The sequence below is a fragment of the Tursiops truncatus genome, chromosome 20 (genome assembly GCF_011762595.2).
Source record: "Tursiops truncatus isolate mTurTru1 chromosome 20, mTurTru1.mat.Y, whole genome shotgun sequence".
Classification (NCBI taxonomy): Eukaryota; Metazoa; Chordata; class Mammalia; order Artiodactyla; family Delphinidae; genus Tursiops; species Tursiops truncatus.
The window spans coordinates 55,301,156-55,327,363 of record NC_047053.1 but is presented as its reverse complement, the minus strand read 5'-3'; positions in this window follow the sequence as shown (position 1 = coordinate 55,327,363).

The following is a 26,208-nucleotide window of genomic DNA, read 5'->3' as shown; positions in this document are numbered from 1 at the left end:
TTCAAGCAAAGTCCTTTTTAGGAAATCAAACTACAGCTGACCCTTGAAAAATGCAGGGATTGGGGCGTGGACCCCCTGCACGGGAAAAATCTACATATAACTTTTGACTCCCCCCAAAACTTAACTACTGATAGCCTACCGTTCACTGAAAGACTTACTGATCACATCAACTATTGACCGACACATATTTTGTATTTTCATGTGTTATATACTGTATTCTTAAAGTAAGTCAGGGAAAAGAAAATGTTATTAAAAATCATAAGGAAGAAAAAATACATTTACAGTAATACACATGTTTATTGGGGAAATTTGCATATGAATGGGCCTGTGCAGTCAAAACGTGTTTTGTTCAAGGGTCAACTCTGTCACATTAATTAGGATGAAAGTGCATGACTTAGAGTCATCATGATACACAATTAAAAGACACCTGGGAAGCCATTGACGAACAGTGCTAGCCACTTTATGAATCGGTATTACAGCAGTGAAAAGTAAATGATATGACAAAGGTTCACGTTCTTTTGGGTCTTTAAGCGCTGCTTTGATGCACTGACTGTTTTCAAAGAAATTCCGTTTTTACTCAGATAACAAATTAGTTACTGAGTTATCATAGGGCCCATCTGTTATAGTTTTATTACTGTTGATATGTGCATTCTGTTTTTGATTAAGGGCTGGGATTCCTAAGTCTGATCTTTGAAAATCATTTTTCCCCTTTTTTGGAAGAAGAAACATGATTGATTTACTCTAATGCCCAAGGTTTAGAGAAACTCCATGAACCAGCTTTGTCATATATTTTGTGAATGTTTGGGTAAAGTAACCACGTTATTGTGCAGATAAAGGTTAGGTCAATGAGTGGATCAGTACAATGCAAAAGAGGTCATTGAACTTAGAAGTCTTGGTTTTCTTCATCGATGCTTTCTTTGTTTTGCTATCCCATCCTCTAACTGATTCTCCTGAGTCTCGGAAGACATCAGACTCAAGGGAGGGAACAGAGCATCATATCTCCCTTATAAGCTGAGTTCTTGCTTCTCCTAAAACTCTAATTAGAATCAATTTCCTGTCTTCCTCTAAGAGTCTATCAGGGTGAACTGCATCCATGCCAATCCCCAGTAGACATCCAAGTCCCCCAGACACCCATACGTGCCTCGTCTTCCTTGGTTCTGTTACCCTTCAAATGCTCCAACTCACTCCGACCTCTGGAAACGTATGCTGCCGTAAGTAAAACTCCCTGTATGTTAACCTGCTCTCTAAAAATCCCCCCGCCCTTTTTTGTTTTAACACAAGTGCTTCCCAGATTTCAGTGTACCCAGAATCATGCAGAATATTCAACCACAGGTCAAGGGCTCCTAACCCCAGAATCTGATTCAAGGGACCCAGAATTTGCCTTTCCATCAAGTTCACAGATGTTTCTGATACCACTGGTTTGGTGACCATACGCTTAATTTCTTACCAAGGCAAACTCATCTTTGGAACTTGCTAAAGTACTCATTAATTAAGATCCTTCCTTATTTCTAGTTTTGCAATACCGATTCCTGTAAATGGTGTCTGAGTGAATGTGTACGTGTGTTGTCACAGCACAGATCGAACTGGCTGAACAGAAGGATTGACTTGAATGTTCTATAGACGTGTAATAAACTCTACAACTCGATTTCAGGAGAGTCAGTCTATCAGCACATCTATGAATGTTTTTCCTGGAATAGCTAAATAAATATTTCCCAAGCCCAGCCACGCCTCTCCCACACCTTCTAACAGAGTGAAATGGAAGCAGTAATGCCCAATGTCTTTCTTTATGTGGTAGTAAATTCTGGTTTCCTTAACAACCATGAAGTGCTCCATTCATGAAATGTAATCAGATCATTAAGGAAAGAGCTGACAACAGGTGCAAAACTTTGTTTCCAGAATTCAGTTCATCGTAGACACAATCAGATGATTTAAGTACATTAATAAATGACACAGGAAAAAGGGGAAGGGAGGGATTTAAGGACAGCTAAGAGTGGCCACAGGTCTGGCAAGAATACTTTTAAAAGAGTATCAGGAAAAAAAACACGGAAGGACAAAGCACAGATAAAAATCACAAAGGGTCACCATTGGGAAATTCCCATTAGTGGTGACAAGGGAAACAGGAGGAGCTAATGATTAGTGACAACGGCTGTGAATTTACTAATCGCTTTCCTCCCATCTGTCCGCAGCGCCAGGGAGCCACAGCCACCTAATTATACGAACTTTAATGTCTTGATAAAAAGCCCTTGTTTATTCCTTTGTACTTTCAGAGAGCAAATATTTTACTTGAGCAAAGGTTATTATAAAAGTGATCACTATGAATAGCTTTGTTAAGCAGTAGGTTTTCTCAACAGATCCTGGGCATGGGGCTGGGGAGAGAAGCCAGCTGACAGTGAGGTTTAGAGCATCACCTATTATCATCTATAACTACAATGTCAAAAACTCCTGCGATGTGTAAATGCCTTCTCTAGTCCCAAAACAAAATAACACACCCAAGAAGAAATAAATGGGCTAACAAGAGAAAAGCCAATGAAGGAACTCTTATAGTCAGAGCAAAGCATTTTTGAAGCTACTGCAGGATGAGAGAAATGGTTACCAGAAATTCCCTGGCAGTCCAGTGGTTAGGACTCTGCGCTTTCACTGCTGCACTGTGTGGCCAAAAATAATGAAGATAACAAATAATTTTTAAAAATCTACTTTCTAAGAAAAGGAAATGGTTACTAAGAAATGGAAAGAAGTTTCAGAAAACAATTTTCATAATGGTAAAATCACTTTGTACATAGAAATATATTTCTTACTTAGGGACATACATCATGTTTTAAGTGCCCTAAATACATTAAATCAATACAAAACTAGCAAGGAGCAGGGCCACTGATATCTTCTGAAGCATGTTCATATATCATAGGATGGTTGCAAGGATAACAAGTTAATATATGTAAGTGATAAGAACAATGTGGGTATACATTAAGTGCTCAATAAATGTTATTCAGAAAAAGGAGCCATCATGATCTTCATGATCATCATCATTCACTGTGAACAATAAAATATGTCCTGACTTATCAGATAAACCAAACAATTACCAGCTTTTAAAAGAGATGTAAATGTATTTTCCCTTACTGATGACATTTTTGAAAATTAAAGAGATTTAAGAAGGGACTGGTCTGCCAGACAGTAAACCATATCATAGAACCTGTATGAGTGATAAGATAAATAAGCAGAAAAAAAGAACAGATTATGCTGTCGAGAGATGCTATCTACAACACTGATTCTTAGTATTTTGAGCAATATTTTGAAGGAATGTGAAGTATTTAGAGATACACCACCAATTTCTTTTTTGTAAAATTTCTTGTTTTTAACTGTAGTATAGAGTTGTTTCAGAAAATTGTACAAATCACAAGTTCAGTCTGATAAAATTTTATAAGGCCACGAAACCATGACCCAGATCAAAATATAGAACACACTGGCACCTCAGAAACTTCCTGATTGCCTCTGTATAATTACTTCTGCACAAAGATTATCACTATTTTAATTAGTAGCTCACATATTAATTTTACTTGTTTCAAAACATCTTAGGCAAATGGGATCTTTTAGGTCAGGCAAGTTTTCTCAAAATTATAATTTATTATTGTTATCATTTTTCATTTCCATTGTTACATAATCTATTCTATGAATATACCTAATTTAATTATTCATTATATTACTGATAGATATTTGAATTACTTCCAGTTTTTCAATGTTATATTTCCAGTTTGGAGGAGTATTTTATATATTTATTATGTTACTGTTAATATATATTTCCCATGTTTTACTTTTTTCTTTTAGTGATCAAACACTTCTTTATCTTCCCCCTCTATTAGCAGAGAATAACATCTATAATTATGGATTACTGCTTTATCATTTTTTGGGCAATGCAAGGTCTCCAGAATCCTAACTTCATTGTTTCTCTTCCGTATTCAATTCTACTTCATCATATGCTTTTTTTTTTAACTTTTAACTTTATAAATTTATTTAATTATTTATTTATTTTTGGCTGCGTTGGGTCTTTGTTGCTGCGTGCGGGCTTTCTCTAGTTGTGGCAAGCGGGGGCTACTCTTCGTTGCGGTGCGCAGGCTTCTCATTGTGGTGGCTTGTTGCGGAGCACGGGCTCTAGGCACGCAGGGCTCAGTAGTTGTGGCGCACGGGCTTAGTTGCTCCACGGCATGTGGGATCTTCCAGGACCAGGGATCGAACCCGTGTCCCTTGCATTGGCAGGTGGATTCTTAACCACTGTGCCATCAGGGAAGCCCCATCATATGCTTTTATTTTAATTACATTTTATCTCCTATGTGACATTATTAAAGTCAATTTTTATTTAAACTTATCCATATAATTACTCTTTTGTGCTTTATTTCTTAAGCTTAGTGCTTGCAACTGGGATCCTTTTCCTTCAAAGAACTCCTGTTCAAAGAAGACTTCTGATGTTTACGCTAATGTGGATGGTGACACATTATCTTGGCATTTGTTTTTCTGAAAATAGCTTCATTTTACCTTCATTTGTGAAAAAGTTTGCTCAATACAGATTTATAGGTGAACTTCTGGGGGAGGGTCTTGTGGATGTCATCTTTTCTGTTGAAAAGTCAAATATCTAACTTACTGTGTTTCCATTGAAAGGAACTTGTCCATTTCTCTAGGTGGCTTTAAAAATATCTTGGGACTTCCGTGGCAGTCCAGTGGTTAAGACTTTGCCTTCCCATGCAGGGGGTGTGGGTTCAACCCCTGGTCGGGGAGCTAGGATCATCCCACATGCCTTGCAGCCAAAAAACCAAAAGATAAAACAGAAGCAATATTGTAACAAATTCAATAAAGACTTTAAAAATGGTCCACACCAAAAAAAATCTTAAAAAAAACTGAATCATTCTCTTTTGTCCTATCTAATCTACTGCAATCTATTGGATTCAATTACATTTTCTTTTCAGTTTGGGGACTTCTATTTGATTTTTAAAATAAGTCCCAGCTCTTTTTTGAAATTGTCTAGCCTGACATCTAGCTTTCTAAATATGTTAATTATCGTTAACTTAAAATTTCTATTTGGAGATTCCAGTGACTGGATCATCTCTTTTCTGTGACTGTTTTATGATCCTGTTTTATGGCATGCCTCTTGATTTTTTTAATTGGATATCAGCTGTTGTGTATGAGCAATTATTGAAGATTTGGAAGATATTCTCCTTCTACAGAAAAAATTTACTTTTCTTATGGCAGCCCAAGTTTTTAGCATTTATGAGAGTTGGTCTATTTCCAGAATGCCTGTTTTCCTGATGTGTAGACCTTAATGGGGTCTCCACTGAAAGCCTGGCTGAACCTGTTTGCGAGGCAGAAGTAGAGACACAGATGTAGAGAACAAACGTATGGACGCCAAGTGGGGAAGGTGTTGGGGGGCGGGGTTGAATTGGGAGACTGGGACTGACATATATACACTGATGTGCATAAAATAGATAACTAATAAGAACCTGCTGTTTAAAAATAAATAAAATTTAAAAACAAATTAAACCCAAATTTTATTTCACACGGTAATGTGACTACCAATAGCTGTGCTCTTCAGCCTGAAACTGCTACTTTATGCTTGGTTTCTTAGGCTCTCCCCCTGCACATATTTGGTGTAAGCAAATGCCAAAAAGGGATATCAGTGCAGAATGTTAGATTTAGATCTCTCTGCCCCTTTTCTCTGGAATCTTGGTCCCTCAAGTCCTTGCTGTCTTGGTAGCCCTGAACCCCAGTCTTCGGCTCCTATTATAATACTTCTGAAAGTTCTAAGCCTCTAAGTTCTATTTTCCCTCTTAGCCACCCCACTGCTTATGCATGAGCGTCAGATGGAAAAGAGGCAATGTCTGACTCACCTCAATGTCTACTCTTTCTCAGCATCTTGAATCCTCAAGTCCTTTCTGCACCGCTTGCTTCCTGAATACCTCCAAGAGCTTTGCTCTTGTTGTTAAATGTTATATAGCTTTTGTAGGTGATCTAGATTTTGATCAGTGGGTAAGAATAATTTTGCTGTATCAGAATATACATACTCCCAGGGCAATGCCTATTATATCTGTCAGGCCAAAGGAAAAGCACAAATTTACTGAACCATATAAGAATTTTCAGTCCTGAGCTATTAGTATGAATAATAGTTTTACTCAGAGGGCATAGTGCCCTAGGAAAGCTACGTGAAGTGAATTAACTATGTGAAGTATAGTGTAAAGACCCTACACAATTTCAGTGTTATAGCAGCAACTGCTGTAAATCTGGCAAAGTGTTGATTCCACTTTTTCAATGCCTTTAATTGTGCCAACATAAATTCAACTCTTCAAGAAAGTACCATGAAAAAATAAGTAGGCATGAGTGAGTATCTGTTTTAAATCAGTGTCATAATGTAAAAGAGTGTATATGATAAAGCAAATGTCTGATAACAGGAAAGGATTTTTTTATACAGCATTCTAGGACAATTAGTATAGTGTTGGTAGGGGCAAAAATAAGCATAAATATTATACTATGTACCAAGATAAAGTTGAAATAAAGAATAAGCTATCTAAACTTAGACGTGGATGTTTAAGGAATTATTTATCAAATTACTGCAGCAAGGCTTACATTCTGTACTTAAAGGAAAGGATGGATCACCTGAAATGGTGAACAAATGGGAACTTTTTTTTGGCCATATGTAGGGCAATGAGAAATATTACAATATTTATAGTTCATACAAACTAATAATAAAAACATTCAGTGGATAATAAGATATCACTGCAGAGAAATCTAGTTACATGGATATCATCGTCCCATAATTTGTTGCTTGCCATCAAAATCAACACGTCTTAACTGTTGTTAAGCTCATAGTGGCCAATATAAGGTTTCCAAAATACTAGTTTTCTCACAAAAGCTCAAATTTTATCACTAGTAGCAAATACTGTCAGTTTAGTTACTTAAACTGACAGGCTTACTTTTATCACTTTCAAGAAAATTTCTTCCAAATACCAAAGTCTGAATAACCATAGTTGTCAATTGTTCTTTCAAGTAACAATAGTGTTCTTTTAAAAAAAGGAGCTAGTTCAGCTCGTCACTCAAAGAATTGCATAAGCCTGAGACAACCACTGTAGTTCAGTAGGCAGCTGAGGTGTTTTAGAAATGTTTCCAATTGCATTACACACAATAATTAAAAATATGTATACTGAGTGGTGGGAATTTAATAAAATTAATAAATGATACTGCTTCCTCAAGGATGTTTCTAAGTGAAACTGGCTTTTTTTTTTTTAAACTGTATGTGCATGCATGGTCATGGAAATGCAATGACTCCAAATACAATTTAGTGCCCCTGCCTTACCTCATGCTCAGGCATCAGCCGTTTTACCCCTCATGGCTTTTCCGCCATCAGTGAAAGACAAATAACATCTTAGTATTATTATAAAAGTATTTTGATCTCTTGGACTCCATGAAAGGGTCTTGGGGACGCCCAGGACTCTGCAAACCAAACTTTGACAACTGTTAAGATAGCTCACTGAGTTCTATAATAATAATATCCCTATTTAATAGATGTGGAAAGGACCATATAGGGAGGTTAATACACGCCGAAGGTCACAACATAGTGCCCCATGGTTAACAATACAGTGCCATGAACCTCAGAATCTGAAAGGGTTGATCTCACGTTGTGTTTATCTCTTACGCACACATTTACACACACACACACACACACACACACACACACACAAAGGCACACAACACAAGGAATCTCTGGGAGATGTTGGATGTGTCTATTACCTTGATTGTAGTGATGGCATCACGGGTATTTTTTGCACATGTCCAAACTCATCAAATCGTGCACATTAGATATCAATTGTATCTCTGAGTCTAAAGGAAAAACAAGATTTAAACCAGGAAATCCGGCCTCAATGTCTGTGCTATTAACTACTGTACTGTGTAAGCACACAGAATAGAACTAGAGGTCTCAAAACTGAGTTAAGGAACTGAGTTTTGGGGACAGCTCGTGGCCGTGACTCTCAAAGATAATGCAGCTGATGATTAGAGGACTTGGCATAGAAGGAAAATACGAGCTAAATGCGGAAACAATGGAGGAAAATGAAAACGGGTCTTGGAGCCCGGCTTTTCCTGATCATCAAAAGTTTGAAGGATATTTTAGCAGAAATTGTAGACTTCATAAGAAGAAATATGATTGGGTTGGGGCCGGGGAACAGTTATTCACAAGTGGGAATAGGACCTGGGCAGACCTCTTCTCTCCCAAGGAGATCAGAGGGGAGATAAAAAATAACTTCATTGGAGAGAATTGTACAGGAGATTTTCTTTGGAGATGGATGTTGTAGATATCGTTTAAAGCAGAAAGGGTTGTGAAATAGATCCTGGGCAAAGGATGTACACATATCAGAACAGGCTGTGAATTACAGTGGCACCTATATTGTATATCCAAATATACATGACAGGAATGTATATTGTATATTACAGAAACACAATATATTACCGGAATCTTATGTGTATGTGTGTGTGTGTATTAGAATTTTCCCTCCACCAGACATATTTCTTCTTGGAGCATTGAGTAGCACTCCACAGCCTCTACCCTCCAACATTTGATGGAAAATTTTGGTTGAGGAGTAAATAAGCAAAAAATACTTAGCCTCAAGGAAGAGAATTTACATAAGATTTTCCGTATCTTGAAACACATGCTTATTGGGACTAACCAGGTGGTAAACCAGTTCTCTTAATTACATACAAACTAGCTCATAATTACACACCAACCTAATCCCTGGTAATCTTAGTAGACGTTTCTGCTTATGCAAGGTATGCTACACAAAGGTACTGCCTTTTTTTTTTTTTTTTTTTTTTTAAGAAGAGACAAAAAAAAGTTTGGAAATCCTCAGTGATCTCCTTGTTCCCTCATTTATTTTTCCACAAACTCTCTTTAAACTCAAAGTTATCAATTTACCGTTTAATGATATGGTCAGTTAAATGTATCACAATCCTAACAAATAGTCCTACATTTCAAGCTTGCGTTACACATAGTTTCCGACAACTTTTTTCCATGCCCTGATGTTTCCAATATTGAGATTTTGCACACTTCAGACTCCAGCTCAGTGTTACAGGACTATCTACACTATTATTAGGACACTTTTCCCCAGATTTATTTTCTTTAAATTCTATTTGCATTGTCTAATTCCAGTTCAAAACTTAGAACAAGTTCTGTTTATTAACCTGTAAGATTTTAAGTTTTCCATTGGGCTTTTAACATCTGCCATACTTCTCCTTTATAGAAGTAAAAACGTCAGCTATGTCTTTAGTGAACCTTTTGTACTTAATTCACGCTAACATCCTCCCTTTAGCTTTCTCACGGTCCCATGAACGCTCGTTGCATCTCTGTGTGCATATTTTTTTCCCGTCATGCCCTGAGAGCAGTATCTTCATTTTACTTCTCTCTTTAATCAAATTCTCATATTCTCCTTCACTCTTGGAAACGTTTCACACAGCAATGTCTGTAACAATTTCGAGACCTCACAGTTTAACTGTATGCTGTGCTCTTCATTTTTATTTCCTACATTTTATTTTTTTAAATTTTATTGTAGTTGATTTACAATGTTGTGTTAATTTCTGCTGTACAGCAAAGTGATTCAATTATACATATACTTTTTCATTACGGTTTATCACAGGATACTGAATGTAGTTCCCTGTTGTTGTACATTAGGACCTTGTTGTTTATTTCATACATTTTAAAACTTGTCTTTTCAGCTCTGCCCCATGTGGTCACCTACTGGAGTGTCTATCCATCTTTCATCCTTTTTCTCTTCTGATGCTTGCTCCTGTAGGGCTGGGATCCCTATTAGTCATGATACACGATGTCTTCTACTCTCCAACTACAGTTGCCTGGATTGAAGTCGACCCTTGGGCGAGACAAGGCCACTTAGATTCTCTCCCTGGAAAATCTGAATTTTTACTGCGATAAGCTAGTTGGTCAGTGATGGTTGCTAGAATGCAGAAGATGCAAACCCCAAATCTTAAAGAGTGGCCATGTTTAATCATGGGAGTACTGAAAAAGAAAAAGCTGGTTTTCAAAGGAAAACAAAGGAATGCATAGATGATCAGGCATGAGAGATGGACACCACCACCGAGACACTGGATGGTTTTCTGAGTTTTGTCTGAGCCCTTCCTGAGTCCAGCTACTACTTTCCCTAGCCAGTGCTTCCACGGTGCGTCATGGAACACAAAGTATTTTTAAAGAGCTTCTGTGACCTGTCAGCGTGTTTTTTTTAAGATGAAAAGAGATGGTGCCCTTTGGGGTGTACATCGTATGTGTCCTATGAAGTTGTCATTTTGTTTGTTAATCAGAGTAGATGCTCCTTACTGATACTTAAAGTCTGCAAAGAAAAAGATGGTACTTCTGTTACAAAGATGTCAGGCTGAATATGGAACATACGTGAGTTTCGGAGTAAGGAAAACTTGGGTTTGAACTTCTGATTGGCTCTTTGCCAGCTGTGAGTCCTTAGAGAAATCACTTTATTTCTCTGAACCACACATTACCTTACTTACGAAGTATCCTTAATCTTCAGCACATTGTCCATCACAGAGCACAGCAGGCTCGCTAATACGAGGGCTTTTGATTTGCCAAGGACATTTGGGGCAGAAGTAAGCACATTTTAATTTCCTTGCATATTTTGTCTCTTGGGGGGAAAAAATGAACAGAAATCTGAGGCATTCTCACAGGTTTCTGTGGATGACAGCTTAGCAGATGGTCACAGAACTGGACAAAATGAAATGGAAGCCCCTAAACCCCCAAATAGAATACATGTTAATGTAAACTTACAGTAAGCTCTTCTTTTTGGCATTATCTTATTATTAAAAGAAAATTACCAGTACATGGGAGTGGAGTCTCCTACCTGGGAAATGATATCCTGAATGACCATCTATCTATAGATTTGCAAGATTTTTTTTTAATATGGAAGTAGAGCTGATTTACAACGTTGTGTTAATTACTGCTGTACCGCAAAGTGATTGAGTTATACATTCATTTTTTTAATATATTCTTTTCCATTATGGTTTATCATAGGCTACTGAATATGGTAGAGATTTTAAATATATTTGTCACTTTCAGTTTCTTAAATATTTATAAATTAAACTTAACAACCAAGTTCTTAGATAAGAACAGACACAAAGATTTACCTCGTTTTATTTTCTGTGAGATTCATTCTCCCAGAACGGTGGCTTTTTTTTTCCAGCTGAAAGTATTTTCCTCCACTTTTAATGACACGTTCGTTAGTGGTGTGATTATTTTCCTAACGGCCACCCAGTCACCTCCACTAGACTTGAAGCTCCATGAAAGCAGGAATTATTCCTGTGTTTGTCCTACATTTTATTGTTAGTGCTGCCAGAGTATTTGAAATGTAATAGGCACTCAACAAATAATTGTTGGATGGATGGATGAATGAATGAATAAAATTAACTTGAATTTAGGGGGTAACATTACATCTCCCACTCTACCCCTGCCCCGGCAAATGCATTAAGTTCAGAGCTATGTGTGAGATTTATTAAACTGGTAATACCTGCCTAGAACAAAGTCCTTGCTTTTTAAATTTGGCCACACATAACTTTTCCCAGAATGGAAATTTTAATAGCTTCATTTCATATGTCTGTTAACTATATTTGTATAAAATGATGTATGCATTTCAATTCTTTTTTTTTTTTGTAATCAGGGCTACTTTTTTTTTAACATCTTTATTGGAGTATAATTGCTTTACAATGGTGTGTTAGTTTCTGCTTTATAACAAAGTGAATCAGTTATACATATACATATGTTCCCATTTCTCTTCCCTCTTGCGTCTCCCTCCCTCCCACCCTCCCTATCCCACCCCTCTAGGTGGTCACAAACCAGGGAGCTGATCTCCCTGTGTTAATGCATTTCAATTCTTAAAATCCACCTTAAAGTCACAGTTTAGCCTATGTTAGCTGGTATTAACTATTTGCATGTTTCACCTTATCTAGGCCAAAAGTTATGGCTAAAATGAGTTTTTAGACAGCATGTCTTTTTTTTTTAAAAAAGTAAAGGAAAGATACTGAGTGATGAATGAATTAAAATAGTTTGAGGCTGTAGTTGAGAAAAGAACGATGAAAAAGCAAATTGTGTATAGGAAGGGATGGAAACAGTAATAAATTAGTGTAAACAGATATAGAAAAATGTAGTTGATGCCAAAAATATGGATGGGAGTGAAACCATTATTTTTCAATGGTCTAGAGCCAAAATACCATATAAAACAGACTCCCAGACTGGCGGATTTATGAGCGAGTCATAAAAGCTAGTGATCATAAAGGTGTTAGAGGGAAAAAAAAGAAATCTAAACACCATTTACCTTGATTAGATTCAGGATTGAACTGAACTAAGTCTCAGAAGGAAAGAGGAATTTTGCAGTCCAGTAAATGTTTCCATATTACTCACAGACAGTACCAGCCTTTCTGGGAAAGACAATGAATGGGAGATGTCACTTCATCACCCACTTCCTTAAAATGATAGTAACTAAGAGCTGATACTTCTGAAGTGTGAATTTCAGGCCAGGCTCTCTGGTGTCAGTTCTGTCTGTATATCACCACCTTGGACTGGTTGCCTGTCACCTCTTGCTTGAATTACTATGCCAGTTTTCAACATGTTCCCTGCTTCTGCGCAGCCTCTTCTGTTATGGTGTATTATCAACAAAACAATCAGAGGAATCGTGCCTTTGCTCTGCTAAAACCTTCTGATTGCTTTCTATTTCACTCAGAGTAAAATCAAAGTCCTTTCACTGGTCAAGGGGAGCAGAATACATGATCCCAAAATATGCCGCTTTGTTTTTGTTTTTGTTTTTGCGGTACGCGGGCCTCTCACTGCTGTGGCCTCTCCCGTTGCGGAGCACAGGCTCCGGACGCGCAGGCCCAGCGGCCATGGCTCACGGGCCCAGTCGCTCTGTGGCATGTGGGATCTTCCCGGACAGGGGCATGAACCCGTGTCCCTTGCATCGGCAGGCGGACTCTCAACCGCTGCGCCACCAGGGAAGCCCAAAATATGCCGCTTTGGCATGTGGATTATTTTGAGCTGAAGGCAAGCAAGACCCAGCTGACTCAGGAAAAAGCTTTTACTCTCCCTTCACTACCCCAAAGAATTTGGACTTGGGGCCTGGCTCAGAGAGAGAGCTATTACCAGAGATAACTTTTACCTGAATGACCTATCTGTGTGGCAGGGCAAACATCTCATCACCAAACATCTGCTCTGATTGCCCTGAGAATTACTCTCCTCCACTTGGAGGTCCCAGGCCCCTATCCCATTCCTTAGCTCAGATGGCGTGTAAGCCTCATTATCCAATTTGCCCTTGGGTCTCATATTTTATGGGGCTCCATGTGTATAAAATTTGTTTTCCTCTTGTTAACCTGTTTTACGTCAATTATCAGACCAGCCAAAGAACGTAGATGGAGAGAAGGATAATTTTTCCTCCCCAGCGAATGGCCTTCAGGTCTGTATGATCTGACCCTGCATTCATTCTTCGATTCTAATTCTTCGATTCTGTCTCCTGCTTCTCTCCCTTGGGTCCCAATACCTTGGCTTCCATGATGTTCCTCAAACAATGGGAGCCTGTTTTCATCTTAGATCCTTAGCATTCCTGGTCTTCTCCACCTGGAATGTGCTTCCTACAGATACCTTTCCTGTTGCCTCTCTGCCCTTCAATTTGTTTTGTTCAAAGGTCGCCTTTTTAAAGAGGACCGCTGCTATTAAAAACTAATATGCCAAGTAATTTACTTACGTAACCGAGCAAGTTTACCTGAAAACTGGGTCTGCCTCTTGGTGGGTGTCAAGCCAAAAGACACAAGCAAGCCGGAGATCAGGCGAACAAAGGGTTTATTATGACTAGGATTTATTATTACTATAGGATTTATTATTTCTAGGATTTATTATTACTAGGATTTATTATTACTATAGGACTTATTATTACTTGCAGCAATTAAGGAGAGCACTGGGGGATCTTTCCCAAAGCAGTGTCTTCCCAACAGCAAAATCAGGGGAGTTTTAAGCTAAGGGTACGTGCATATTCATGAAGGGGCTTGAGCAGAGGCGAACTCAGCATAGAATTGAGGCAAAGGTCCACAGAATCCAAGCTCTCATTGATTGAAGTCAGGAGGGTCAACATTGGGCCTTAGTTCTTGCAGAACTCAAAGATATGTTGTTACGTATCTCCCTTGAGGAGGAACTAGGACTCTGCTGCATCACTGCACTGTGGTCTGACTGCCTTTTCTCTGTTCCTGCATTCCTTTGTTCCCTTGAAATCATTAATTACGGAGACCTGTTCAAAGGCAAGCACTGTGGCCAGGCTTAGGTTACAACATGGCGTAGGCCAAAATGGGTTCTCATGTCGAGAAAGCCATGCCTGGTTCTCTTTCTCCGGGGACCCCCTATCCTATCTGCTTACACAGGGGCTCCCGTGTGTGAGGTGCGGAAAGCCGAACTCTGACAAGGGTGTTTGCAGCAAAGTGAGGATTTAGTTGTGGGGCGCCAAGCAAGGAGAATGGACAGCTCGTGCTCAAAGACCTGAACTCCCTGATGGCTCTTCAGGAAAGAGTGTTTAAAGACAGTGTTAGGGAGGAGATCAGTGGATGCCTGGTCAGCTGTGGACCTTCTTCTGATTGGCTGGTGGTGAGGTAACAATGTTTCAGGAATCTCAGTCATCAGCCTCTGGTTCCCACCAGTCTGGGGTCTATGTGATCAGCTTGTAGTCACCATCCTCCACCAGTTGTTGGGGGGGGGGGGGTGGGTCTTAGTTTTTGCAGAACAAGTCAAAGATATTCATCAGATTGTTATCTACATCCCTTTGGGAGGATCCAGGACTCCTGTGACTCTATTGTTCTAATCATTAAATGCTTCAGTCTGCTCTTTGGAACTCAGGGAAAGCATAGGAGACTAAAGGCTTTTTTCTACAAGCAAGAAATGGGGGACACAGAGGGACTTTTTTACCCGGGAGGGCCCCCCAGGGTCTTGCTTGGCTTCAGTCCTCCCTTTCCTTCGGGAGGTTCTAGTATTATTATATCACACATGGTTAAGCACCTGTAGGTAGGGTTCTTGACTTCTCAATGATTTTAAAATAAACATTACGTAAAATCCACACACACTACTCCAAACTATTTCTATAGCGTAGTTTTTATGAGAATAATTGGATGAGTTGAGGGAAACTTTTGACACAGGAGATAGCTTGATTACTTCATTTTTTCCATAAACGGATTTAAACTTTCTGAAGCTGGTATACAGCCTTTTTATTGACATTTTTGCTTTGAAAATTGTAATACCAGGATGAAAATTCCTTTCAAAAGATGCTAATCCATCTTCCATTTCTGTTTACGTTGGAGAATTCCAATTCCTCACCTCCGCTAAAGACTGCAGTCCTTTGCTCCTAATCGGTCTTCCTGTGCACTCTGTCCCAATTGCAGGGCAAAGCTGCACGAAACATCTCATTACAGAGGCAGAAGGCTGGCAATAAACATCTTCTACAGCCTACGTTGCTGCCAGGAAAGGGCTTTGCTCCTTTGTCGAGCTAATGGTGTTCTAGGCTCTTAATTACCTTACATCAAATATCTCCAAATACTTCAGTGTCCTCATCAGAAAAACAAAACCAACCACGATTTCAGGGCTGAAGCTCCATCACTTGTTCTAGAATAGGGAAATCTGCCTGACTCAGCAGTCCGACCCAGGGAGATTAAGAGGAAGCATCTTAGAGCTTGTATCACTCTAGGGAGACTTTACCCAAGCAGAAGACGTGGTTCCCCTCCCCTCTTTCTTTTCCCTCCCCTTCTCTTTTGGTTATATTTAAAGGTTTTGTGGCTGGGCTAGAAAGACAGAGAAGGTCAAGGAAGTTTCACACCCTGCTGCCACAAATGACAATCTCTATAAAATGTGGGTATTTTTTTTTTTTCCCAAAGAAAAGGAAATTTTCAGGACAACTCCAGGAACAGCTTCCCCACAGCCCAGCTAGAGAGAGACCCTTAAGAGATTTGAAGGTTGGTATAATGGTTTAGAGGAAAAGGTTTAGTCCAGACAATTTTATTTATTAAATATAGTGATGGGGCTTCCCTGGTGGCGCAGCGGTTGAGAGTCCGCCTGCTGATGCAGGGGACACGGGTTCGTGCCCCGGTCCGGGAAGATCCCACATGCCACGGAGCGGCCTGGCCCGTGAGCCATGGCTGCTGAGCCTGTGCGTCCAGAGCCTGTGTTCCACAACGGGAGAGGCCGCAGAAGTGAGAGGCCTGTGTACCGCAAAACAAAAACAAAAACAAAAACAAACAAACAAAAAATATATATATAGTGTTAAGGAGTCTAAGTTCTTAACCTGGGAACACAACTGTGTTCAATTTAAATATATTAATACAGTCATCCCTTGGTATCTACAGGACACTGGGACTTTGGGACCTCTGTGGCTACCAACATCTGCAAATACTCAAGCCCCTTATATAAAATGGCACAGTATTTGCATATAACCTATACACAGCCTTCCGTATACTTTAATTCATCTCTTGATTATTTACAGTATCTAATACAATGTAAATGCTATGTAAATATTTGCCGCTGTGCAGAAAATTCAAGTTTTGCTCTTTGGAACTTTCTGGAATTAAAATATTTTTTCCACCTGCAGTTGGTTGAATCTGCAGATGCAGAAGCCGTGGATATGGAGGATTGACTGTAGTCACACTATTACTATTATTGAACACCAACTGTGTGCCAGGAGTTAAATTAAGTCTTAGTTCACCCTTCCAACAACCCTGTACAGGCAGACCTTGTTTCATTGCGCTTCACTTTATTGTACTTTGCAGATACTACTTTTTTTTTTTTTTTTTTTAACAAACTGAGGGTTTGTGGCAACCCTGCATCGAGCAAGTCTATCAGTGCTGCTTTTCCAACAGCTTTTGCTCACTTCAGGTCTCTGTTGTAATGTTTCGGTGTTTCTCTCTATATTTTGAACTTCTATTATATGCCGGTAATTTGTGATCAGTAACTTTTGTTACTACTGTGACTTGCTGAAGGCTCTGATGATGGTTAGCATTTTGAGGCAGTAAAGTGTTTTTAGATTAAGGTATGTACACTGTTTTTTAAGACATAATGATATTGCATGCTTAATAGACTACCGTATAGTGTAAACATAAATTTTATACGTACTGGGAAACCAAAAAATTTCACGTGACTTGCTTTACTGCAATCTTTGCCTTATTGTGGGTGTCTGGAACTGAACCCACAATATCTCTTAGGAACGCCTATAATGTAGGTACGTTTTTTCCAGTTTTACAGCTGAGAGAATTGAGGTGTACCGCATTATGTAGCTTGCCCATGGTCGTTCCACAGGAGGGTATCGGCCCCACTGCTGCAGAGTCACATTTCTGCAAACGACATGCCTGGTCCACGGATGCATCTTGTTTGGTTCAGAAATAAAAATATTTGAGTCACATCGACATCACTTAATTCTCCCACCAATGATGTGTGCAAACATGTGCATGTTTTAGTGGAAATAGTCCCAACCCCAGCTCCACTGTGGTTGCATAAACAAAACTAGTTAAAAGGAGTGCATGCTTTTATTGGTTCTTTGGAATCCTAACTCTATTAATATAGTTGCTATATAGTAACTAGAAAAAAAGAATTTCTGTTTCAACACTGAGTCAGAGTATGCAGTCTTCATTTGTATGCCCTCATGGTCACTTCTTATTATTATGTACCCTGCTGCCTTTCATCATTCTTGTTTTACTTATCCTCTACTTATCCTATCCTTTACTTATCCTTTACTTATCCTATCCTTTACTTATCCTTTTACTTATCTTGTTTTACTTATGCCTCTATTTTCAACAAATATTTATCGAGGGCCTCCTGTGTGCCAGGCACTGTTGTAAGGATGGAGGTTAGAGTTTTTAACACAATAGAAAAAAAAAACACATGATTTTAAGGAGTTTGCAAAACTCTGCTGTAGTGCATTCATCATTTCACGGTGGGCATATATCCTGGCAGATACCTAACAAAAAAAAGACAACACTAAATATGTTACCTTTCCAATTTAAAATTAGAGCCTAGTATATCTGAGTTTCTCAGCAGCTCCTCTGAAACTAAAAGCACAGTTGGCTGCCTGAGGTCTAATTTGGGAAGCATCTGATCATTTTTGTCCTTAAATAGCTTCTGCACTTACTTGTCCAGCTCTAAAAACCACCACCTCAAAAACACTTCTTCGGGTTAATGCAGTGTTTCTGGTAATGTAATGCTAAAATGAGCATTTATGAAAAATATTAATATGGATGTAGTCCCCGTGTTATCTATGCATAGTTAATATCCATGGATAGATATAGTGAGTCCAGGGATTTAACTGTTGCACAGTAATCATGGTCCATTTATGACGATGGGGTTTATATTTGCAAAGTACATGTTGATGGTGGAATGAGATGGGAAATTCACAGGCTGAAATTGGGGAAGGAGAGCAGGTGAGAACATTTGATGGAGTTATCGCTGTGGCACCCATGACCAGCTGTAGAAGTGAGAATTGTAGCAGGTATGGCTTCGTGTTTCTTTCCTCTCTTTTATGTGAATAAAACTGGTGGTGACTAAAGTTTGGGATTTAAATGGTATTATGCCCAAATGAACATCACCAGTGAGGACCGCGGAATGGATTTTGTGCGTTCCTCTGATTGCGGCCACGTGGTTTTCGTTGGGAAAATGGTAAGAGTGGATGCTGAGGATGAATCGGGTAGATGGGCTGGATGGCTTCCTTTGGCTGCCGAGGTCCATTCTTGTCCAGGATACACCTTGCTCTGAGCCTCGGAGGGTGTAGCCTTCATCTACAAGTCTCTTCCGTCCCCCAAGATCCCGTTGGGTTCAGCCTATGGGGTCGTCAGCTGGTGCTCAGAGGCTGGAGGAGAATGAGGTCAGCTCTTCCCTTGGCTGGCTCATTGCTGAGCTGTGCAGAGAGTAGCTGGTTTCCTCTTCCAAGGGCCTTAGCTCTTGTCGGCTCCACCCCACAGTTCCATCTGATTTTCTGCACCCAGTCCTTCGTCTTGGGATGGTCACGATTTCATGCTGTAGTCAGCCGCAGGGTGCTTCACCATCCCTGGGGCTTTCTCTTAACCTCATATATTTTCATAAATACTCCACCCCCCTTTTTTTTTAAACTTTCCCCCATTTCCCCATTTGTTTTCAGCCTTGTCCCCGATTGATTCATACCCTATTAATATAATAATACTAGCATACTCCTGATACTAGCTAATACCAATGGAGCAAATGCGGTTTCATACTTATGCGTTATCTTTCCCTGAACATTGCTAGTTATATGTTGTCTCATTTCACTCTCAGAACAGCTAATGAAAACAAATTTTGTTTAGTTTCCCCACGTTCCATTTGAATAAACAGAGGCAAATTAATCTATCCAAAATTAACTAGACTGTTAGGCGCAAAGGGTTGAATCCAAGTTTTATTCCAAATCCACAATGATTTGTAGAGGACCTCATAATGGGGGGAGTGAATAGCTCTAAAAACAAGACAGAAAATTAAGGGACCAGGGCCAGCAAATGGTGACCAGAAAGAACTAGAAAGGAACAAGTGTCTAAATTTATAAGACAAATGAAGAGTACTCAACACCCTGCATAAAAAGGAAAATCCATAAATGAATTAGAATGAATAACTAAAAGGCACTCAAGTGCCAAGTGGTTCTGGAGCAAAGTCATCCCTGGGTTGAAACGACTGGTTGTAAAGTGCACCATTTCCAGGGCTTCCCTGGTGGCGCAGTGGTTGAGAGTCCGCCTGCCGATGCAGGGGACACGGGTTCATGCCCCGGTCCGGGAAGATCCCACATGCCGCGAAGCGGCTGGGCCTGTGAGCCATGGCTGCTGAGCCTGCGTGTCCGGAGTCTGTGCTCCACAACGGGAGAGGCCACAACAGTGAGAGGCCCTCGTACGGCAAAAAAAAAAAAAAAAAAAGTGCACCATTTCCAAAAAGAAATCTGAGTTATCCCAGGATTAAAATCTTATTTGAGTGGCATCTTCACATTCTTGCACTCTTTAAAAATGTCCCCTTAAATTCTCTACTTATCCCGAAGCATCTTCTCTCTACCTGATGGGACTAACAGAAAGTTGAAAAGGAAATAGGAATGTTTCCAGATTTAATGCAAATTTAAATAATTTTCATTCTTCTCCTATTTATAGTGATCTAACATAAAACACATTTTACTCAATTTTCCATTAAAAAAATGGAATTATTCTGATGAAATATCTGGGCCTTCGGAATAAGATATGATAAAATCAGAATGCCCACAGAAACGACACTTTCTGTTTCACAAGAATTAAGAAACAGTTTGGCTTCCTTCTTGTGAAAATATTTTAAATTATTTACAAATGATCATACCTCTATTTCAGTACAGTAAACATAATGAAATCCTGTTTAATTTCTGAAAAAAATGTTTAGTGCTTTAGGGAAATGGCAGTTTGGATTCTCACTGTTATAAGCAAAGCAACAGATGCAATGCTATAAGAGACAGAAACAAGCTCTAAAAATACCTGCTGAATATCATTGGAGATTTTTGGTTTGTTTTGTTGTGTGCATATTGAAATGATCATTGAAACCCAGAATCCCATTTATGAAAGTTTACATTATAAATGTATTATATTAGCTAATAAATACAATAACAACCCATAACTTTATTTATAGTTTAATATTATATTAAATTTAATTTGTATGTTCCCTCGTATGAGGTGAGAAATACTTTCATGTCTCTTTTTCTCTTTTGTAAAAGCTGCCAGTTAAGCCAGCATCATATAGAACTTTGTTTTTCTCTCGTTTCTAATACAGTTTTTTCTCTCTCTTCCCCCTGACCCCCTCCCTGGGCCCCAGGTTTATTTTTCGCTTCTTGTGTTCTCTACATGTGATAATTCCAGCTAAATGGACATCTTCTCAGTCTCAATTCCAAATTCTATACAGAGAGAAATGGACTGACCCAGTTTGGGTCACGAAGTTGCATGTGGTCCCCTCAGTTACGGTCAGGTCACATAATAACGCAGCACCAATGAAGGGGTCACCTCTTATGAAAAAGGGACATAACAGAAAAAGGAGTTTTGGAGTGACATGGGAAGACACACACATCTTTATACCCGCCTAGTCATTAATGGTTTCTGAACTCAACCATCGACTGTTTATTTTAAGTGTCCTCCTTTAAATATGTTTTACTGCCTGTCATTTAAAATTGCCTTTGAAACTAAGTGGACCGTAAACCTTTTAAAAGCAAAGGTTAAGTGGGATCATCTTAGATTTGGAGCTGAAATATTTAAGGAACGAGATCTTAAACGGTGGACAGTCGGGAAGGTGAACATATTTCAGTGGCTGATGAATATTAATCACACTGATTTATTATTAAGTTTACTTAAATGCTTTATTACCTTACATTTAAGATTTTTTTCCCACGGCCCTGATGAACATTGAAGTAACATTTTATATAACACTTTCTCTGTAGCTTTTTTTTTTTTGTCTTGATTATCAAAAGTGTACATATGGGATCAAAACTATGAATGCTTTTAGTGAAAAATTCCAAAAATATTTCCCTTAAGTTTTCGGCAGCCACACATGAGCATCTATTTTACTACACCGAGTGACATATGGGTGTTATGACTTTTTCCTGAAGGCTGTTAAACAATAAATTAAAATGTCTGATTTTAATTTGCACATTTATTTTTAACAGGTCATACTGGATAATGGTTTACTAATTTTATTTCTGAATTTGCAAATTGTATAACTTTATATTTGTGTTTTGACTAAGTCACGAGGGATTGGGTCATGCTGTGGATGTACTAACCCCAAACTATCAGTGGCTTCACATGTAAATTTTTTTCTTTTGCGGTACGCGGGCGTCTCACTGTTGTGGCCTCTCCCGTTGCGGAGCACAGGCTCCGGACGCGCAGGCTCAGCGGCCATGGCTCACGGGCCCAGCCGCTCCGCGTCATGTGGGATCTTCCCGGATCGGGGCACGAACCCGTATCCCCTGCATCGGCAGACGGACTCTCAACTACTGCGCCACCAGGGAAGCCCCACATGTAAATATTTATTTCTCATTTATAGAAAACTATTTTGTATCCAGCCAATTTCTTGGGCACTTCCTTACAAGCGGGCCATGGAGCAGGCCACTCCCAGCTTGCAGGTCTAATTGCAACCCATGAGTGCTACGGTTGTACGTCAGGGGAAGAGAGGGTCCCCTGCGGGCTTTACTGCCTCCCTCGGGAAGAAACAGCCTTCTCTTCCTCTCACGATCCATTGGGCAGAGTTAGTCACGTGGCTCCACCCAGGTGCAAAGCAGAACAAGGGGCTGGGTGTCTCTGAGCACCAGCAGTCTCTGACATACATATTCTAGCCTCCATCCTTTCCTAATAGGCAATTCAGATGCACAAGCCTCTGAATACATAAGCCACGGGCTCTCCTTCGCTGCAGATTTGAAGTCTGCTGTTTTGCCTTTTTAATTTGTATTCTGTTCTGAATTTGCCAAGAGAGCTTTTTGTCACAAGGATGGAAATTGCTTAGGGAGAATCAAGAAGGGTCTTTATATTATTTGTAAGAAAATGTCAAAGAGAAGCACGTCAGGATGCTTTCAGTGAGGGTTTCTTTAAAGGACTCCATCGGTGAAGTCCTGAAGGAGGTGGAGGGCCTAACCAGAAAGAGCTGGTGGAGGGATCGTGCAGAAAAGGGGAAAAGTGCATAAAAACCACTTAGGAGATCGACCTTTTTATATTAGGGTATATGATTTGGAAATGAGCAGCTCAAGTGCTTCATCGTTCTGGTTGGTTCTAGAACGTGCTTTGCTTCCATTCTGGCTGGAGTTTTCCCCGGAGATCATTTGGATTCTGTCTTCTTGGAAAAAGAGCACCCACACAACTGAATTAAAATATCAGCCAAATCCAGCTCTGTTCAAATGGGCTGCACTTCCATCGCCTCTCCTCTGCCCCTCATCCGCCACCACACCCACACCCCCAGGAAGAAAGGATTCACGCTTAAAAGTAAAATGAGCTACGAAGTCCGTTTACTTCCTTGCTACCTTTACGGACGACTACTGCTAATGGTTGCATTTCAACATGAACGCCGATTAAAAGTCTTCGATAGCCATGGCTCTATGACACAAGGGATTTGATGCAAACATTATTATTTCTGTATCCTACAGATTAGCTTTGCTAAGATACTTCCCCATGCTTTGCTTCCATTCCTTTTTTCCTAGTTCCTCGCAACAAACATGAAATGTAACGTGTCATCTTCCTGCAAGATGTATTATGCAGTTCAAAAATCACATGCCAGGGCTTCCCTGGTGGCGCAGCGGTTAGCAATCCGTCTACCAATGCAGGGGACATGGGTTCGATCCCTGGTCCGGGAAGATCCCACATGCCACGGAGCAACGAAGCCCGTGCGCCACAACTACTGAGCCTGCCCTCTAGAGCCTGCGAGCCACAACTACTGAGCCCACGTGTCACAACTACTGAAGCCCGTGCACCTAGAGCCCGTGCTCCACAACAAAGAGAAGCCACCGCAATGAGAAGCCCGCACACCGCAACAAAGAGTAGCCCCCGCTCGCCGCAACTAGAGAAAGCCCACACGCAGCAACGAAGACCCAATGCAGCCAAAAATAAATAAATATATCAAGAAAAAACCCTTAAAAAAAAAAAGTCTTATAAAAAAAATCATGCTATTTTTTAAGGAAAACAGCAATCTCAGCTGAAATAGCCCTATGCATTTATCCTGGGTTATTTCATTGCAGATTTTTGACCTAGAACATTTTTAATTAATTTGAATTTAGATTGAAAGCTTTGTTTCTGAAATCGCTTCCTTGTACTTTTCAGTGTCAGCCTTCCCTTGATTTCTGTCACCTCTTTGGTTTCATTTGCTGCTGATTCCAGAGAATCAGAGTAACCAAGGATCAAAAGTCTCTACCCTGTTTCCAAATGCAGCTCATCACTGACTCCCTTTTGCTAAAGGAATGATTGTTAAGCAGGAAAAAAAAAGGAATAAAATCTCAACAAGGGAATGACTCACACCAGTTAGTACAAACTTTTACCCAGCAGAGCGAGCTGATTAAAATGAGACTTGTTATCTCCTAGTAGGAGGTGTAGGTAGAAAGGTGGCAGTTGCCCTAATAAAACAGAATGTATTAAGTAGCTGAGTCTTGTAGAATCTGTTCTCCTGAAGTATGCTCTCTGCATTCACAATATTAAAGGGAAGGTGCCCAGTGATATCCTAACTGAAGAAAATCAAAGCTAAATTTCAGATGCCTAAAGACAGTAAAGAGGAGGAATCTGGGTATATTCAGTTTTCAGAAAGGAGACCCTTTCCCTGTGAAGTGAGTCATGGGTGACTATGGGTGATTTTGTTATAAGTTTATATTAGGTCATCCTCACCGTCAGGAATACAGTAGTACTAGGTAGACTGTTTAATATGGATGCAACCCTCAGAAGGGCAAGTATATACAACCTTCTGTGTAAATCGGGTAACAATTCTGGAAAGACAGGTCATAGACTTGCAATTCGCATAGATTAGGCTGAGGAAGCTGGTTAGGATCTAGGCTCCTAGTCGGAAGAGTAAGAATACGGAAGTTTGTAAACTTGCCAAATTCCTAAGTGTTTTTAGCTCTTTGGTGGCGGAGGGGAAGAGAGTTTTGTTCACAAACATATGGCCAAAGTTGATAAGATCTAATTATATGTTTGCAGCTGTTTTGAATCTGTAAATATCTGAAGTTGGTCAACATTATCGACGCATGACAAAGGCAGTATAAATAAAGGAAATTAGCTAAAAATTGAAACAACAACAACAATCCCTTTTGAAGGGAGGAAATTGGGGGCTGAGCTTTCTAAGTGTGACTTAAACAGGATAAAGATCGGAACAACACTGCTCTACACGCATAAAATAGTTTACACCTCGTGGACAGTTCTGGAACCAATTTTTGTGTACTGGAAACACTGACAAGAATCTCACCGGTTTGGATATAGTTTTAGCAAACATATTTTACCTGTGTTATTAAAGGATTACTTTGGTCACTTAGATCATTGAGATAAATCCATTCGTTACTGCATAATTCAACGCTTTACTCTCCAAATGCACTTCACGTCAATCTACTTGTGGGAGACAGAGTAACGTCTCCCCATAGATGTGTACAACCAAAAAAAGAGAGACTTTGCAGATGTGATTAAAGTTAGAAACCTTTAGATGAAGAGATTATCTGGTTTATACAAGTGGGCCCAATTTCATCCCAAGCGTCTTTAAGGTGGAGAACCTTTGCATCTGTGGTCAGAGAGACGTGATGATGGAAGAAGGGTCAGAGAGGTGACATGGAAGGACTTGACTTGATTGGACTTGACCCATCAAACTAGTTAATGGTTTTGACAATGGAGGAAGGAAACCATTTCTGGAATCTAGGAATGGCCCTAAGTTTAGAGCCATCAAGAAAATGGGACCCAATTTATCCCTCCCCCACCCCCAACTCTACTCAATACTCTGATGGCCTATATGGGAAAAGAATCTAAAAAAGAGGGGATATATGTGTATGTATAACTGATTCAGTTTGCTGTACACCTGAAACTAACACAACATTGTAAATCAAATACACGCCAATAGAAATTTTAAAAAAAAGAAAGAAAATGGGACGTTGATCCTATAACCACACGAAACAGAAGTATATGATCTACCATTAGCAAATGGGAGAGAGATGGTACATGCAAATTGGGTAAATAGGTGATATACACACATATGTATGTGTGTGTATATATATACAATATACATATATATGTGTATGTATGCATACGTGTATGTTTTAGGGAGAAGAAAAATGAATCTGAATAACATTTTTAAACCTCAATTATATATATATTAGCTTTATCATGTCCGCAGTATTTTATCAATTGAACAAATTAAAGGCCCAAAGAAATGTCAATATGTTCTATGAAACATGTAACCAGGGTTCTCTAACTAAACGTACTATACCTAGAAGTTAATAAACCGGTAACAACTTCACCCCAAGTTTTTAGAAATGAGAAGATACTTGTAAATAACTCTCAGATCCCTGAGAAAATTAAAGCTCTGATGATCAATTTAGTAACTAGCACCAGTTGGACCGCTGTAGACTTCAGCCAAAGTTCAACCTCACAGCATTAAGTTGCTTCCATGATTATTGTCAATCACAGAGTGAAAACAACTCCACAGGCATTTATCTGCAG